General features: G+C 50.8%; 1 protein-coding gene across 1 annotated transcript in view; it reads right to left on the reverse strand.

Moving 5' to 3' along the window:
- The window catches only part of PRKAR1B (protein kinase cAMP-dependent type I regulatory subunit beta), a 516,439-nt gene that overhangs the window by 423,347 nt on the left and 76,925 nt on the right, over positions 1-16,167 (reverse strand). The window lies entirely within an intron of this gene.

The raw sequence follows: 16,167 nt of genomic DNA on the forward strand, positions 1-16,167 counted from the left end.
CAATTTGCTAAGACTTTGTTTATAATGTTCTTGAGCTGTAAGGTTTATCTGTGCAAAAGATCTGTGATGCAATGTGATCTCCTTTCTTTCCTGTGTTCCAGAGACCATTTGATGGCGTAAAAGGGGATCCTATAACATGATGGGTGAGTAGGTAATGGAATAATGTGATCTGGTTTAGAACCAAGGCCTTTTCATATAAAGTGGATTGCGAGCGGTGGCCACGACATACTTTGCTCAGTTTTAGGACAACGGTAGATGAGAAAAAAACAAGTGACTTTGGGCTAGATGTATCAACATACCCTTTTGCGATTTCCAAATAGCGATTTTTAAGGAATCGCTATTTGGGAATTGCAAAATGGCATGTATTATAGAAATTCGCTATTTTTTAGCGATTTCTTAAAATTATTTGCGATTAGCAAATTGCTAATCGCAAATAAGGAATAATTTCCCATTCATTTCTATGGTCCAGGAGGCCCATAGGAATGAATGTGAAAATATTCTCAATTTGCGATATGCAGAATCGCAAATTGAGAATAATTTCAAGGGTGCAGGGGTGTCTCAGGGACACCCTGCTGCATCCCCCTGAAATTGACATGTGTGCGCATATGGCGCACACACATGCCCTAAGGGCATGTATGAGCGTCACATGGCACCTTAACAAATGGCATAAAGTGCATTTGTAAAAGAATTCGCAAATTGGTGGTAATTTGCGATTTCTAAGCCAAAATTCGCATTTAAGAAATCGCAATTTGCGATTTGTTAAAAGCTTGCGCAATGTTAAGGAATCGCAAAATTTGCGATTCCTTAATATTGTAAACTTTTAGCATGATACATCCCATTTCCTGTTTTTCTTGTCGCAAACACTGCTATTTTGCGAATCGCAGCGTTTGCGACAAGAAAAAAAGCTTGATACATCTACCCCTAAGAGTTGAAATCACCCAGCAATCGACAATCTGAGGCCTGATGAAAGGATGGCTTGGAGTCACCAAACTAGTTAACTGTTATGCTTTTATCCCAGTTAATTTTGTGCTAATGTGGGCGGAAAGCATCGCGGTGTTCTACTTGTTGCGCATATGTTGTTTTTCAGAGGAATGAACTTAACAATTATCTGGTCTATGGAAAACAGTTTCAGATTTCCAGCCAAATTACACCATCTTAAATTGCATGTAATCATCAGAACCGAGCCGCTCACAATAGGAAAATAGTGCTCGGGGTGTCGGAAGCGCTGAGCAGCAGAAATCTGCATATGCACAGTAAACTCTTTACTGATGACGTGAAGTTATTGCTCAATAAACATCACCAGTGAAACATGCACAGACATAAATCATCTCGTAGGACACCCGACTACAGCTTCGAAGATACGTGTCACAGTTCTGGCCTAAACTCATGAAATGCAGGGCAGGAAGCCTTCCTAAACCTACCCCTACAATTTCTATCAATGCAATGCAAACCCCACACCAGCAAGACTGTCCAATAGCTGATAATCTGCTCAGGTGATTTAACTGGTTTCCTTCAATAGTCCTTGAAACATAACTCACTGGGACGTTTAGCAATCTGCGCTGCTACGATTATATTTTATAATGTATTTTAGATAAAGATTTTGTATTTGTGATGTGTCCCTAATCTGTCTTATCATCCATCAAAATGCTGGCCCATTAAATGTAGAATAGTGATACAGAAAGTAAACAACTAGATAGGGGCTGGGGATTCATTAGTTTTCCACCTGCACCGTGACCTAATTACATGTTATCTTCTTGTTCAATGGCTGCTGCTGAACTGCGGCGTTTTAGTTCCATGGATTAATTATTTAATTGGTTTTAATGGAGTTTGGGTTCTTTGCCCTTTAGTATATATGCTTATTGGAACTGTTGTCCTTTAGCTCTTTAGTGATGTTGCCCTATGTTGTCGCACTTTAGCACTGACACTTTGTATTTACAGAGTTTTAATTCGTGGTTTTTTAAATGATGCTATTGTATTAAGTATTTTTGTGAGTTAGGTCGAGCGGGGATTGCATTTTACTTAACGCTCATTTCGGGTTACTGTGGATGGATTTTGCATTTTTTAAACCTATTTTTCCCTAAAGTGAAAATATTTTTAAACATACCTTTTCCCTAGGTAACCTTAAGAAATATGAGCTTGTTCCATGGCATATTTCATCTTAAAAATCTAGGTTATTTTCAAGTGCGCTTCTGACCACAGTGCCTCATTCACATTATTGTGTCTTGATATATATATATCTGCGCAAACTCCCAAGAACGCCGCTTCAGGTTCTAGTGCCTCTCAGAACCCACCAGGCAAGTAGGAGACGGACCACAGTCAGGATACACAGATATTTATTGCAAAGGTTGAAAATTGCGAGGGCAAGACGCGTTTCGGGCTTCCAAAGCCCTTGTTCACATGCATCGATTCAATGAATTTTTTCAATTTTATAATGCAGTGCAAGCCCGCCTCCCCGCCACTTTACACTCCAGTCACGTGATCACAAGGGTAGAAAAAAGACTCTACATTGTAAATGACCAACTGGATTACATGTGCTGCATAAGTTACATTTACAAGAATAACTTTTGATAAGAAATTATTCCTTTTTAAAGAAACATTTAAATTCATAAAGCTTCCTATTCAGTTATTTTGGGATAAATCCCTGTGCAAATGATAGCATATGTGCAAAGTATGCGACCTGTAAACAGTGGGGGAGTAGGAAAAGGTGGTGAAAGTGCAAATAACAAATTGTCATTGAATCGCAGTCTGCAATTCATGGAGTAATTTGTATTCTGTGCATCAATGCAGATAGAGGGAAAATGAAAAAAGGAAAAAGTGCTGTGAGTGCATGATGATAGTAATCTGTGTATATAATGTATAAATGCTAATTTAGACATTAGAGGAAAATAGATCATTTCCCATCTGTCTTATTAAAAATGCATAAAAACATTTAATACCTATATATATATATATATCCAACAAGAAAAGCCGCTAAAGACCCCTGCCACTTGCAACGGCGGGCCCGAACAGGATAGCGAGTCCCTACAAATCAACCACTCTGCTTTTCAAGTAAAGAAAGGACGGTCCAGGCCACTCGTTGTTCGAAAGAGAGTGTTTTATTTTAGAACAGCATCGTTCTAAAAAAAACACGCTCTTTCGAACAACGAGTGGCCTGGACAGTCCTTTCTTTACTTGAAAAGCAGAGTGGTGGATATATATATATATATTGATATGAGCGAAGGATTTCCCGTTCAGCTGTACTCACAGGAAAGACGAGACTCGCACTCCACGCTGCTGGGATTTAAAGGTTGTTTATTTAGGCTGAAGCATTTCGAGCAAAAGCTCTTTGTCACAAGTATATCTATATATACATGTTGGACCCGGCCCGTTGGGCAGGTTCACCCCTAGACTTTTTGCTTTTTCCTAGCCTGTTTATGGAACCTGGTGTTGGTGATTCTAGGCCTCTGCGCACTTTTTCACTGTGGTATAGTGTAAAGTGCTTGAGCTCTCTGTGAATGAGTGGTGAGTGACCTGCCCTCCCATAGGAATGAATGGGGAATATGTATGCCCATGGTAGTTCCTGATGTGTGGGGAGTGCAGGGGCGAGTTTGGTATGTATGAACTCGTGAGAATGAATGCTGCAAAATGATATATGCGGCATGACTGTGTCTAGTCTAGAAGTACTACTTTTGGAAGTTGGCATATTTGTGTAAGTTGGTGCTGGCGTGTGATTGGCTGGTGAGCCTGGCCCAGAGTGCCTGGGCCTGCTTGTGGATTGACTGTCTGGTTTGAGGATGACAGGGGCTGGAGAGCCCAGGAGGTTGTCTGAAGTCAGCCCATGGATGGAAGGCAGCATCTGCTGCCAGGGAAGTGGGAGGAGATGGCACCTGATAGTGAAGGGTTGTGCCTGCCAAACTACAAAGCTGGCTCCACCTCCCGCTGGGCGACTGTCACCTCTGTCCCTGATACTGAAGGGACTTCCCTGTAACCAGTTCTGGCTGGTTCTCACACTGCCTGCTTCAAAGGACTTCAAAGGACTTCAAAGACTTTTCTGTGTATAAGAAGGGGCTGTGTCCCCTTCCAAAATGTTTTTGTTTCTGACTTGAATCTACCAGGGGCGGGCGCTGCCTAGCCCCTGGATGCCTGGAGGACTTCTGGGGGACCCCTCTGCCTTGCCTGGGCCGATGGGGGGACTTTGCTTTACCTTGGATGGGCTGCTGATGTCCTGGACTCTGGAGACCTTCTGCTGGGTCCCCTTTACTCCCCTTTCCTGAAGGACTCTGCTGGACTTGTTGTTCGTGGCGCTGGGGAGCGCTGTATTTGCCCTTGAGAGCGCTTCGTTTTGTCCATAGCGCTGGGAGCGCTGGATTCCTGCCCCTGGAGCTTGAGAGCGCTGGTTCATGGCCCTTCTAGCGCTTTGGAGCGCTTTATTTCCCCCTAGTGCTAGGGAGCTCTTTAATGGTGGTGTCTTTGACTGAAGAGCCTGGCAGCGCTCCGTTTGCCACTTGCAGCGCTGGGAGCGTTTTTGTTGGTGGCCCGATCGAGTGCCCACCTCGATTCATTGTTTTGGAGAGGCCGGTGCCCAGCCGGCATTCGCCGCCACTTCACCGCCGCTGCCCGGGACGAAGGAGAAACCGAAGGAAGAGAGCCCTGGTTGGCTCAGCGCGACGAGCCCCCTCAGTAAAGGCCGCGCTGTGATTGGTGCAGCGCTGTAGCCTGACCCGACGAGCCGCGCTGGGATTGGCCAGTGCCTGGGGAGAGGTGAAGAGAAGATGGCGGCTGCTGCTGTGGGGCTCCCGTGACCAAGAGGGAGCCCCGAGAGAGTGAAGCCAGGGACGTTTCCTTCCGGTCTCCCGTGAGGAGAGGGAGACCGGAGATGCCCGCCCCTGAGAGGAGAGCGGCAGAGAGCAGCTGAGCTTGCAGGCGGGGCTCCGTGGTGGAAGAGGAGCCCCGCGCTGCCCAGAAGACGAAGCCGCCGCCCGGAGGAGCCCCGCACAGGAGAGCCCAGTGAGTCGAAGGGCTGGGGGTTCCGTGTGGGCCACTGTGGGTGCCTGCTGAAGGCACAGTGACGGCGAAGAGCGGCCCCACTTGGCAGCGGGCCGCTCCAGCATTTGGGGCATGATTTCAGGAGCTTGAGAGCTCCGCCACGGCAGACGTATATTCCGGGCGGCCCCAGATGGCAGTGGGCCTCCCCCGATTATGTCCATGGCCCCTGTGGCCCGTGTCTTCCCCCAGTTGTTTCGAGAGCCACGGAGGCTCTAGGGGGGCACATTATTGTTGGAGTCTAGAGGATCTCACCGCCCACTTGATGTTTTTGGGCCCAGTGAGGCCCTTGGGGGACACGAGTGATTCAGAGCCTGTGTGGCTCCAACGTACTGCAGAGCCTGTGTGGCTCCACCATTGTGGCGCAATTCGCCAGAGGGGCTACTTAAGGCCCTGCCACAGTTTTTCCTGATTCTCCAGCTGCCCAGCAATTAGTGGGCAGCTGTACCGTTTAGGCGCAATTTCAGGAGAGAGTACCTGTGTGGGACAGAGAGGGCACAGTGGTGCCAGGCCTTCACAGCTGCGCAGCACTTAGTGCCAGCTGCTACGTTTAGGCTTTCTTTTCTTGAGACTGGCGTCAACAAGACCACCATGGGAGGAAGATCCTTCTCATACCTGGCAGCTAAAACTTGGAACTCACTCCCCACTTACCTTCGCCTTACCCAGAACCACCTAGCATTCAGAAAGCAACTTAAAACATGGATATTTGACAAGTAATCCTCCTCCCTAAGCGCCTTGAGACCCTCTGGGTATGTAGTGCGCTATATAAATTCTTTGACTTGACTTGACTTGGCAGCGCGCCCGGACATTGGACTCAGGGCATCCTTTTTTTTTTTTTTTTTTTTTAAACCTTTATTTGGAGACAAGCAGGTTCAAGGGAAGTGTACATACAAAACAGACAGTCACATATGGCCATTACAGCGGTACGTCAGAGCCAAGAAAACAAAAAAAAAAAATAAACAAGGAGATACAAGGAAGTACAGGGCAGGGCACCAGTCAATACAAGGAGCAATAGCGAAATGTACAGTAGAGGTTAGAATACAATGATCCAGCATGGGCAGGCGAGCCAATAAGACAATGCAGTATGAACACATTACATTAGCGGAGATCACGTGAGCCAGAGGGGACTCAAATATGAGGAACACAGGAAATAAAGGTGCCGCACAGGGATACAATCTGAATTCCCAGTAATATACCAGTCGTAAGGGAGACTTCAACCCCCCAATAGGTCGCAGGAAAAGGAGACAGTCAGCCCCCCCCCCCGATATCGGAAGAACAGCAGGTGTTGTGTAAAATCCCAGCCCATCATGTTGTCATCAACCTATCCCCTCGCGGTCCCCAGGTTCAGAATCAGAGTCCCGCACAGCCCTGGTCAGGAGGTACACCTGGAGCGGACTCCAAAAGTCCTTTGGTCTGCATCGAACAGGCATCAAGTCAGAATAGATATTGTATTGATCCTGACAGTAAATGAGGTCAGTCACCCAGTCCTGAAAGCGCGGCACCCTACCACGACCCCAGCAACAAGCAACCCTACGCCTAGCCAGCAGCAGGGCCACGTCAACAAATCTACGGTGAGAGGCAGGTACGTCCTTAGAGAAGCCAAGTAACATCACTAAGGGGTCAAACGCCACCCCATCCTCCGCCATAACCTGCAGGGCTTCATGAACCTGAGTCCAATATTCCAATACCCCCGCACAGCTCCAAGCCAAATGCAAAAAGTCAGCGCCTTCCGCCCGACACCTAGCACACCTGTCATCCTCCGCCAAATGGAACCGTAGTTTCCTCACCGGGGTATAGTAGTACCTCTGAACAAACTTGTAATGGATGATTTTAAGGCGACAACTAGAAGAAACATTGGCCGTGAGCCCGCAACAGTATTTCCACTGCTCGTCTGTAATAGGAGCACCCAATTCGGCAACCCACTGCTCGCGCACCCGATTGGCCGGGACCGATCGCTGTCGGCGAATAGCCCCGTATAATTTCGACACCAGGTGTCGCCCATCTGAAACCAACAGCACGTGGAGGGGGAGGGTAACCCCAGGCTCCGAAGGGTAGTCTGGTAGCAGAGCACGCATGCCCTGCCGGAGGCGGACAAAGTAGAACAGGTCTAGAGGGGAGCAAGCAGCCGCACCGAAGAAATGAGCCTGCGTACGGAAGGCACCTTCATGAAACAAGTCGCCCCACGTGAGGATACCCAGCCGCTTGCACATTCGCTGAAACCCCGTCTCCAACAACAGCGACAAATCCGGATGATAAGACAGAGGCAAGGCCGGCGAGTAGAGAAAGGAAACGCCTAGCAAATGAGCCACCCGCTTCCAAGCATCCACCGTGCACGTCACCGTCGTGCGAGGCGTTTCCACATCTGACACCTTGCCCAAAACCATCCCCTCCAGTGGGAGCGGGTGGGCGACCCAATGCTCAGCAGCAATCTGGGGCATGAACGGCGTGGGGCGCATCCAGTGATAGGCATAATGCGCCTGAGCGCTGAGATAATAAAGTTCAAAGTCAGGGACGTCGAAACCGCCATCAGCATAAGGCAACGTAAGGGTGGCCCAGGCCACCCGTGGCTGCTTGCCCCCCCAGAACAAACGCAGGAGCTCAGAACGAAGTCTACGAAAGAAATAAGCACCAGGATGATATGGGAGGTTTTGAAAGAGATAAAGAAAGCGGGGCAGAACTACCATCTTGATAAGAGACGCCCTACCGGCCATGGAGAGAGGCAAAGACATCCACCTGGTGACATCATCCGCCAGTTTAGTAATGGCCACACCATAGTTGAGCCGAACCGCGTCTCCCCTGTCCAAGGATATGACAATACCGAGATATCGCAACTCCGAGTCACACCATTCCAGAGGGTAGTCAAGGGGAAACCTGGCCACCGCAGCGGTGAGGGGGAAAAATTGAGATTTCCGCCAGTTGATATGAACCCCGGAGACACCTCCAAAAGCGACCAGCTCCCGCAGGAGCGAATTAAGGTTGTTCTCAGGGTCCTTGACATAGAGTGTGACATCATCGGCGTATAAAGAAATGCCGACCTGCCGCTGAAGACAATTAAAGGCACTCTGCTGATGAAACTGACGAATCCTACAGGCTAGCGGCTCAATGGCGATAGCAAACAAGAGGGGTGAGAGGGGGCAACCCTGTCGGGTCCCTCTCGTGAGAGGGAACGAGGGGGATAGCACCCCATTCACTACTACCCTCGCCATCGGATCAGTATATAAAAGCTTAACCCAAGAGATGAAAATCCTGGGGAAACCCATCCGACAAAGCACATCAATAAGGTAGCCCCACTCAACAGAGTCAAACGCCTTAGTGGCATCAAGAAAGATAGCGGCAACCGGGACAGTGGGATCAATGGTCGACACAAGCGAAAACAAAGTGCGAAGATTGTGAGAGGTAGCGCGGCCGGGCACAAATCCCGACTGTTCAGGCAACACGATAACGGGCATGAGTTCGGCTAGTCTCACCGCCAAGACCTTCGCGAGAATTTTAACATCGCAGTTGAGCAATGAGAGGGGCCTGTAGGAGCCCACATCCAGTGGATCCTTACCTGGCTTGAGCAGCGACGTGATGGCGACCTCCCGCATGGAGCCCGGTAGACGTCCCTCCTCCAGAGACTCCTCAAACACCTCACGGAGCACAGGGGCCATGGTGTCCACATAACACTTATAAAATTCAGCAGGAAGGCCATCCAGCCCGGCGGCCTTCCCATTAGAAAGAGACATGATGGCATTCCTGACCTCCTCCACCTCTAGGGGCCTGCCTAAGAACTCCCGATGACCATCCGATAACCAACAAAGCGCCAACTCATCGAGGAAGCCGCCGTATCGAGTCTCACCCGTCTGCTGTGTCGTGTAAAGGTGTGCATAGTGATCAATAAAAGTGCGCTGAATCTCCGAAGTGTCTCGACAGCGAGTGCCATCCGGAGACACCAATTCCAACACGTCCGACCCATGCCTTGGATGCCTAGTAAGGGCAGCGAGGACCTTACCGGGTCGCTCCCCCTCGCAGTATCGCCTCGACGTCCAGTATTTCCCCCTATGCTTAGCCTCTCGAGCAGCCTCCTCCTCGTATTCGGAGAGCTTAGTGCGGAACTGTGCCAGAAGAGCGGGGTCCGAATCAACCTGCATCCTGCGCTCCAAGTCTCGCAAATCAGCCTCCAAGCCCTCAAGGGTCCGAACAATCAGACGGAGTACTCCACAACTTTTAGAAATAGTGACACCCCGGATCGTAACCTTGAATGCCTCCCAAATGACCTCAATGCTGTCCACAGAGCCCTTGTTTCTAGGGAAGAACGCCTCCACCTCCACACCGAGTTCCTCCTTGAACACCGGGTCAAGCAAAGCAGTCGGAAACAAACGCCAAGGTGGGCGCGGCCTATGCAACCCGGGGACGGATAAATCAACCTTCACCGGACAGTGATCAGAATACGTCCGAGCCAGATGTGTAGCCTCCCTTAGGCCAGCCATCAACCCTCTAGAGAGAAACACATAGTCCAGTCTCACCCATGAGCGAGCATGTGTGGTGTAATGAGTGCCCTCCTTGGTGGCAGGGTGGGTGTACCTCCAGCTGTCAACCATCCCAGCCTCCTCCACTATCCCCCGCAACACTTCTCTAGCTTGTACATTGTACTGAGGGCTACCCTCCGATCTGTCCAACTGGGCCTGAAATGCAAAATTAAAGTCACCCCCCCACACAATGTGAGTAGCATCCACAGCAAGGACATGACCCCACAGAGTGAAAAAAAAGATTGGCGTATCAACATTAGGAGCATAGCAATTAACAAACAGTACAGTGTTCTGCCCAAGCCGTCCCCACAGCAGCACATAGCGCCCCTCAGGGTCCCCCACAGATCCAAGTTCCTGAAATGCAAGCGATCTTTTAACAAGGATGACAACCCCACGAGCATAGGAAGAATAGGAAGCAAACCCCCTGGCCGCAGCCCACCTCCCGCCAAAAGTGGGGGAGGGAGCGGGGCGCAGATGCGTCTCCTGGAGAAAAGCAACATGAATAGCATGCCTGTCCAAATACTGGATCACACTACGACACTTCCTGGCATCATTAGGGCCCCGTACATTCCTGGACAAAATCGAGATCCGATCTACAACAGCAGTCGACATCACACAGATTCAGGGCCCCACGGGACCCAGTAGACAAATACAGGGCATCCAACTACCAGCAACAGCCAGCGATAGGTCCACGCCCCAGGGCACGGACAGACCCCCACATACACTCCACACATTTCCCAGTCATCTCCGAACCAACCAAACAAGAACACAACAACTCCCCCCCAGCCGCCCCAACCATGCAGCAAGCACTCAGGACAGACTGCGCGCCACACGCCGCCAAGCCATCCCACGCGGCCCACAACTCGCACACGTGCTACGCTCGCAGAGTGCGCCCCGTCACGTGGCAGCCTAAAATGGCGGCCGTTGCACTCGGGCCCAAAATGGACGGGAGCACGGATCCCAGGACCAGTCCCGCCAGATAGAAAAGTGGAACAGCCTGGATAGCGGGCGCCACGATATTTCCGTGCACTCAAACAACAGCAGCAGCTCCCAAAGCGAACCAGAAGTCCCAGGCAAACAGACATGGACAGCTTCATCCCCACCCCATCCACCCACCTGACACCACCCCAACTATCAGGCCACGCACACCCCCCCCCCCCATCCCCCAACACACATCCAGTCAACCAACAGAGGACTAGAATCCAAACAAAAGGTAAACATGGGGCACACCCTCCGGGGAACCTTCCAGAGGTGCACGACGCCACTCCCTCACGCCACGCCAGTGTCCGCGCCAACAAGTATCAGGCGGCCCCAGGCACAGCGCGGGGGGGTGGGTGCCCAGAGCGCGACACCAAATATCACCATCCTGCGGTGCCATACCTACCCCTCAAAAATAGCAAAACGCACTCATTCATCACCATACAGACATGACCCACGCATCAGCAAAAAACAAAAACGGACGATAGCTAGGCCGCAAATGCTGAGAAGGAAGCCAGCAGGACTCAATACAAAAGATACACGTCCACAGTACTCCAAAAAACGGGAAGAAGAAAGACAAAGTCCAAAGTCACCAGAATCAGGCGACCTCCTCCTCAGCCGCCGAATGTTCACCCTCCGGATCTCGATCGTCACCCCGATCCGCAGCAGCGCGCTCGCGCTGGAGGCGCTTCGCAAAGTCCTCAGCATGCTGTGGGTTGGTGAAAAAATGTTGTTTAGCCTGATGCGTCACTCTAAGTTTAGCCGGATAAAGCAAGGCGTAGTCCACTTGGAGGTCCCGAAGCTTCTTTTTCACCCCCAAGAACTTCCGACGCTGGTCCTGCACCATCGGTGTGAAGTCGGGGTACATGGTGAAAGACACCCCTTCGAAGGAGAGAGCCCTGTTAGTGCGGGCAGCCTGAAGAGCAGCGTCTCGATCACGATAATTCAAAAGGCGCGCAATGATGGGACGCGGTGCAGCCCCAGAGGCCGGGCGAGGTCCCAATGTCCGATGCGCTCTCTCAACGATGAACTGGGACGAGAAAACTTCCGTCCCAATGGCGCCCACCAGTAGCCTCTCCACATAAGTCTCCATTTTGCCCACATTCGTGGACTCCGGGACACCTACAATGCGCACGTTGTTGCGCCTACTCTTCGCTTCCAACTCTTCGTTCTTAGCGGCAATGACACGCAAGATATTGTCCATTCTCGCCAGTTGGGTGGTATGGGTGGCCGCCGTGTCATCATGGTCCGAAATGCGCTGTTCCGCCGCCGTCAAGCGCTCCTCATGCACGTCCAATTTCTGAACGACCGCATCCATGCGCGACGATATCTTGTCCACTTTGTCCACTATAGTGGCGAACCCCTGCCTCATCTCCTGCATCATTTGGGTAAAGTCCGGTGGTGGTGGGTGCGGGACACTCTCAGCGACATTCGGGGGGGGGGGACCGCGAAGTCCCAGCTTCCTGGAGCAAACGCGTCCCACGCCTGGCCCCTCCAGAGTCAAAGGACAATTTGGACTGTTTAGTGTCCGGCTTCCCCATAACGGTGGTGCAGTAGGGGATCGAGGCAAATGGGAGTCAGGATATAGGCCGGACAAGGGACCCGGCCAAGTAGAAAGCAGCTCGAATCGTGGGGGCACGAGCAGGCCAGCACGCCCCGCCACTCCCAACGACGAGAAATGGCCGTCTTCGCTTCTAGCCCAAGGGGGCAAACCCTCAGAATCCAAGTAGAAGATCCGTTGCTCCTCCGTAAGCGATGGTACCTGGGCAGGCAGATGGGAAAGCCGAGAGATAAGTCCGACAACAAGGAAGAGCCAAGCGTCTCGCCCGACCAGCGAACGGGCCCGGCGGAGAAGGGCGGAGCTAGGCCTACACCCCACGTGCAGAGCCCCGGACTGGCATGAACAGTGATGCCGGGCAAGAGGGTATCAGACTTCCAGAGCGCGAGTCGGAGAAACTCGGGATCCTCGTAACTTCGGCCAGCAACCCTCGAATGGCTCAGGAGTTGGACCGTGGGTGGACAGCCGATATCCCAACCGATCCGTGGGGTCAGTTCAGGGCGCAGCGATGGTAATCAGGATACCTAGGCGGATAATAGCTCCGGGCAGCGGGAGCCTCGCGACAGTGCGGCCATTCCGCAGTGCGCCCTCTAGCGCCCCCACTCAGGGCATCCTTGCCCCACAAGGCCAGTTGGCCTAGGGACTGCCACAGGTGGTGGCTTATGCAAGTTATGCACAATGTGATTCCTATGTTTTTAATAGTAATTGCCTACTGTGTGTTTTTGCGCTATTGACTTAGGTTCTGGCACCTCTGAATGTGTAGGTTTATGCATTATGTGTCTTTCTTTCCATGCGCTGCACCTCTGAATGTTTAGTCATCATGTGTCTTCTTGCGCTGCACCCCTGAATGTATTTTATTGCATCATGTGCTTTATTCTTAACACCTCTGAATGCTTTAGGCATCATGTGTTTCTCTTTATTACTCCTCTGAATGTAGGTTATTGCATCATGGGTAATGTGTTCTTTTCCTAGACCCCTAAACGCTGAGTGATACTTAGGTGGTTGTCTTTTCTGCTCCTCTGAATGTAGGTTTATTGCATCATGAGTAATGTATTCTTTCTTAGACCCCTAAATGCTGTGTGATACTTAGGTGGTTCTTCTTTTTTTTAGTACAGGTGGTCCTAGTAAGGTCCTGGTTCCTGTTACCAGTGGTTACTGGTTGTTATCTTTGATTATTATTTTATGTTACATTTATTCTTTATTCTAGAAGTGATTTTACATTCTACATTTTATCTAGAAGTGCTATATCTGATTCTGACAGGCGCCCATGTGGCCCTGTCTTGTGTACTTAATCCCTGTGAATATTGCCCGTGCCAGTTGGCACCATGTATATTGTGTGATTTTATCTGATGTGGTTTTATAATACAAAAGTTATTTTTATAATAACCTTGTGTGGAGTCTCTTTTGTGGTGTGCCTAGTATGTTGTTGCTGTTGTGCGCTGGCGCAAATGCTTTACACATTGCCTCCGAGTTTAGCCTTACTGCTTGTGCCAAGCTACCAAGGGGGTGAGCAGAGGTTATCTTGGCGACTTCCTTGCCCTGACTAGAATGGTGGTTTCTGCCTGGCTTTGGCGTCAGCCTTAGCCTACCAGAAATAGCCAGTTCTAACATTGTTGGTCAGCGGTGCAGATTTGGACTTGTGTTTGCGCAGTGCCATAGCGACAACTGGCTACATTACAAAACTCTACAATTGTTTTTTTCAGATAGTCACATGTTTGGGATTATTGTTTTTGATTTTTTTCCTCTAGAGTGTCATTTTCAAATGTGTTCCTGCGCTTTATGTTTAGTGGCAGATGAGAGAAAGTGACAGGGCGGGACGCCAGTAGAGGGGGAGGTTCCCATAGATTAGGAATCCCTTGCTGGGTCCAGTGTCCAATCCCAAATCCTGTCCCTGTGTGGGTAGATGGAAGAGAGGGAGTGTGAGGAGAAATGACTAGCTCAGGAGGGTGGTTGTTCCCTAAGTGTAGTGTGTGTGTCTGGATTCCCCAGTGTGGTAGGATCCAGTGGTAGCAGCTTAAATGTGTCCAGTGCGTTTGAAGTCCCATTCCCAGTTCCCAGAGTATGGTGCCTGGTGCTCAGTAAGAGGGGTACAGCTGTGAGTCAGAGGCAGTGAGGAACTGTCTCACCAGTCTGGAGGGGGAGTGTGTGGATGAGTGGTGTCTCGAACTGGAGGAGTTGGTGTGAGGTTTTTTTTAAGGAGCTTGCACGTGAGGTGTACCTCTGGTGGTGTGCAGGGGGTCCTGCAGAGGCACTGGACAAGAAGGTGGATGTCTGGCGGTGTGCTAGATGTCTTGCAGAGGCATTAGGGAGTGGTTCCAAAAGGAGTGGCTTGTGTATCTGATGATCCTGTAAAGGGGAAGAGGTTCATGTGTAACCCAGCTAGGTCCCAGTAGTATGGTAGGGGTGTAGGGGCTCACGCCCTGTCTCAGTGGAGGCGGGGTGAGTGTGGGACGGTGTGTCCCAAATTGGCCTGAAACCCTATCTCAGGGCCTGGAGGGTTCCCTAAGGGAGCGCCAGGTCAGGGGCCTAAGCTGTACATAGGTCATTTGAGGAGGATCTTCCTGTGTCTAGAGGACGGGGAGTGTCTGTAACCAGAACTCCGGCGGTCCTAGTGTTGGGCAGTACCGCTCCTAGTGGAGGGTGCAGAAGTCCTGGCTCGCTGAGCATTTGACCGTCTAGAGTGCTTGACCATTTTTTGGGGCCTCTGGAGGTCGTTCCCCGAGGAGGGGGGAAAGCCAGGTTGGGGTTGTGGCCTGACCTGGAAGGAGTACTGAAGGAAAGTGTGTCACTGATACGCCGCTGGCGTGTGCTCTGTCTAGCCTGGGACATACTGAGAATTACCCTGTGATAGGGAGTACTGGAGGAGAGTGTGTCGCTGATACGCCGCTGGAGTGAGCTCTGTCTAGCCTGAGACATACTGGAACTGGAAGGGGGTGCAGAGGGACGGTGTCCTTACTTCTGACCCCGGTGCAACCTGAGGGTTTAGATCTTAGGTTGGGAGATTAGGAAACTTCTAGGTCAAGAGAAATCTCTGCCAAAGTGGATCAGCTGAAGAGACTGAGGGGGCTGCCCTTGCTGTGTGATCTGGGGCTCACCTGCAGTTTGTTGTTTTCACTAAGGTAGAGGAAAGGGGGCTTTGCTGTGTGCTGTGTCCCCCACCTGCTTGAAGAGGAACTGTGCTGTGTGCTTTGTACCTCAGAAGTGGAATAGTTTCCAGGTGGTAGACCAGTGATGGAATGAGGTCCTGATCTGGTAGGAGAATTGTGTTCTGGTGAGTGCTTCTCTGTGAGGGTGCGGAAACCCAGAAGTAGAGGTAGGGTGGGGCATTCTTGCCCGTGACCTCCGGTCAGCCTGAGGGTATGGTCCCTAGGTTGTTGGATCAGTGGTAGTTGTAGCTGCACTGAGAGAGAGAGTGGAGAATGGCTATTGTGTGCCAGGGGTTACTACCCCCCACTCTGTGGATTGGTTAAGACCTGTGATATTTGGATGGTCTTGGCTGTGGATGACTAGTGAGTACCAGTGGGGTATCCTAGTTGTGTCAGAGAGTTATTGTTTGGAGGAAACCATGTAGGTTCAGAGTGCGAAAAACCGGAGGGTGTCCCTGCCGTGCGGGTCCGTGTCCGTGTTTTGTCGCCCAAAGCAAGGAAGCCCATCAGTGGAGTGATTGGTCTACCCTGCGTTTTGGCTGGAAGGGGGTTGTGTTGGACCCGGCCCGTTGGGCAGGTTCACCCCTAGACTTTTTGCTTTTTCCTAGCCTGTTTATGGAACCTGGTGTTGGTGATTTTAGGCCTCTGCGCACTTTTTCACTGTGGTACAGTGTAAAGTGCTTGAGCTCTCTGTGAATGAGTGGTGAGTGACCTGCCCTCCCATAGGAATGAATGGGGAATATGTATGCCCATGGTAGTTCCTGATGTGTGGGGAGTGCAGGGGCGAGTTTGGTATGTATGAATTCGTGAGAATGAATGCTGCAAAATGATATATGCGGCATGACTGTGTCTAGTCTAGAAGTACTACTTTTGGAAGTTGGCATATTTGTGTAAGTTGGTGCTGGCGTGTGATTGGCTGGTGAGCCTGGCCCAGAGTGCCTGGGCCTGCTTGTGG

This window comes from Lissotriton vulgaris, chromosome 10 (genome assembly GCF_964263255.1).
Source record: "Lissotriton vulgaris chromosome 10, aLisVul1.2, whole genome shotgun sequence".
NCBI classification, from domain to species: Eukaryota; Metazoa; Chordata; class Amphibia; order Caudata; family Salamandridae; genus Lissotriton; species Lissotriton vulgaris.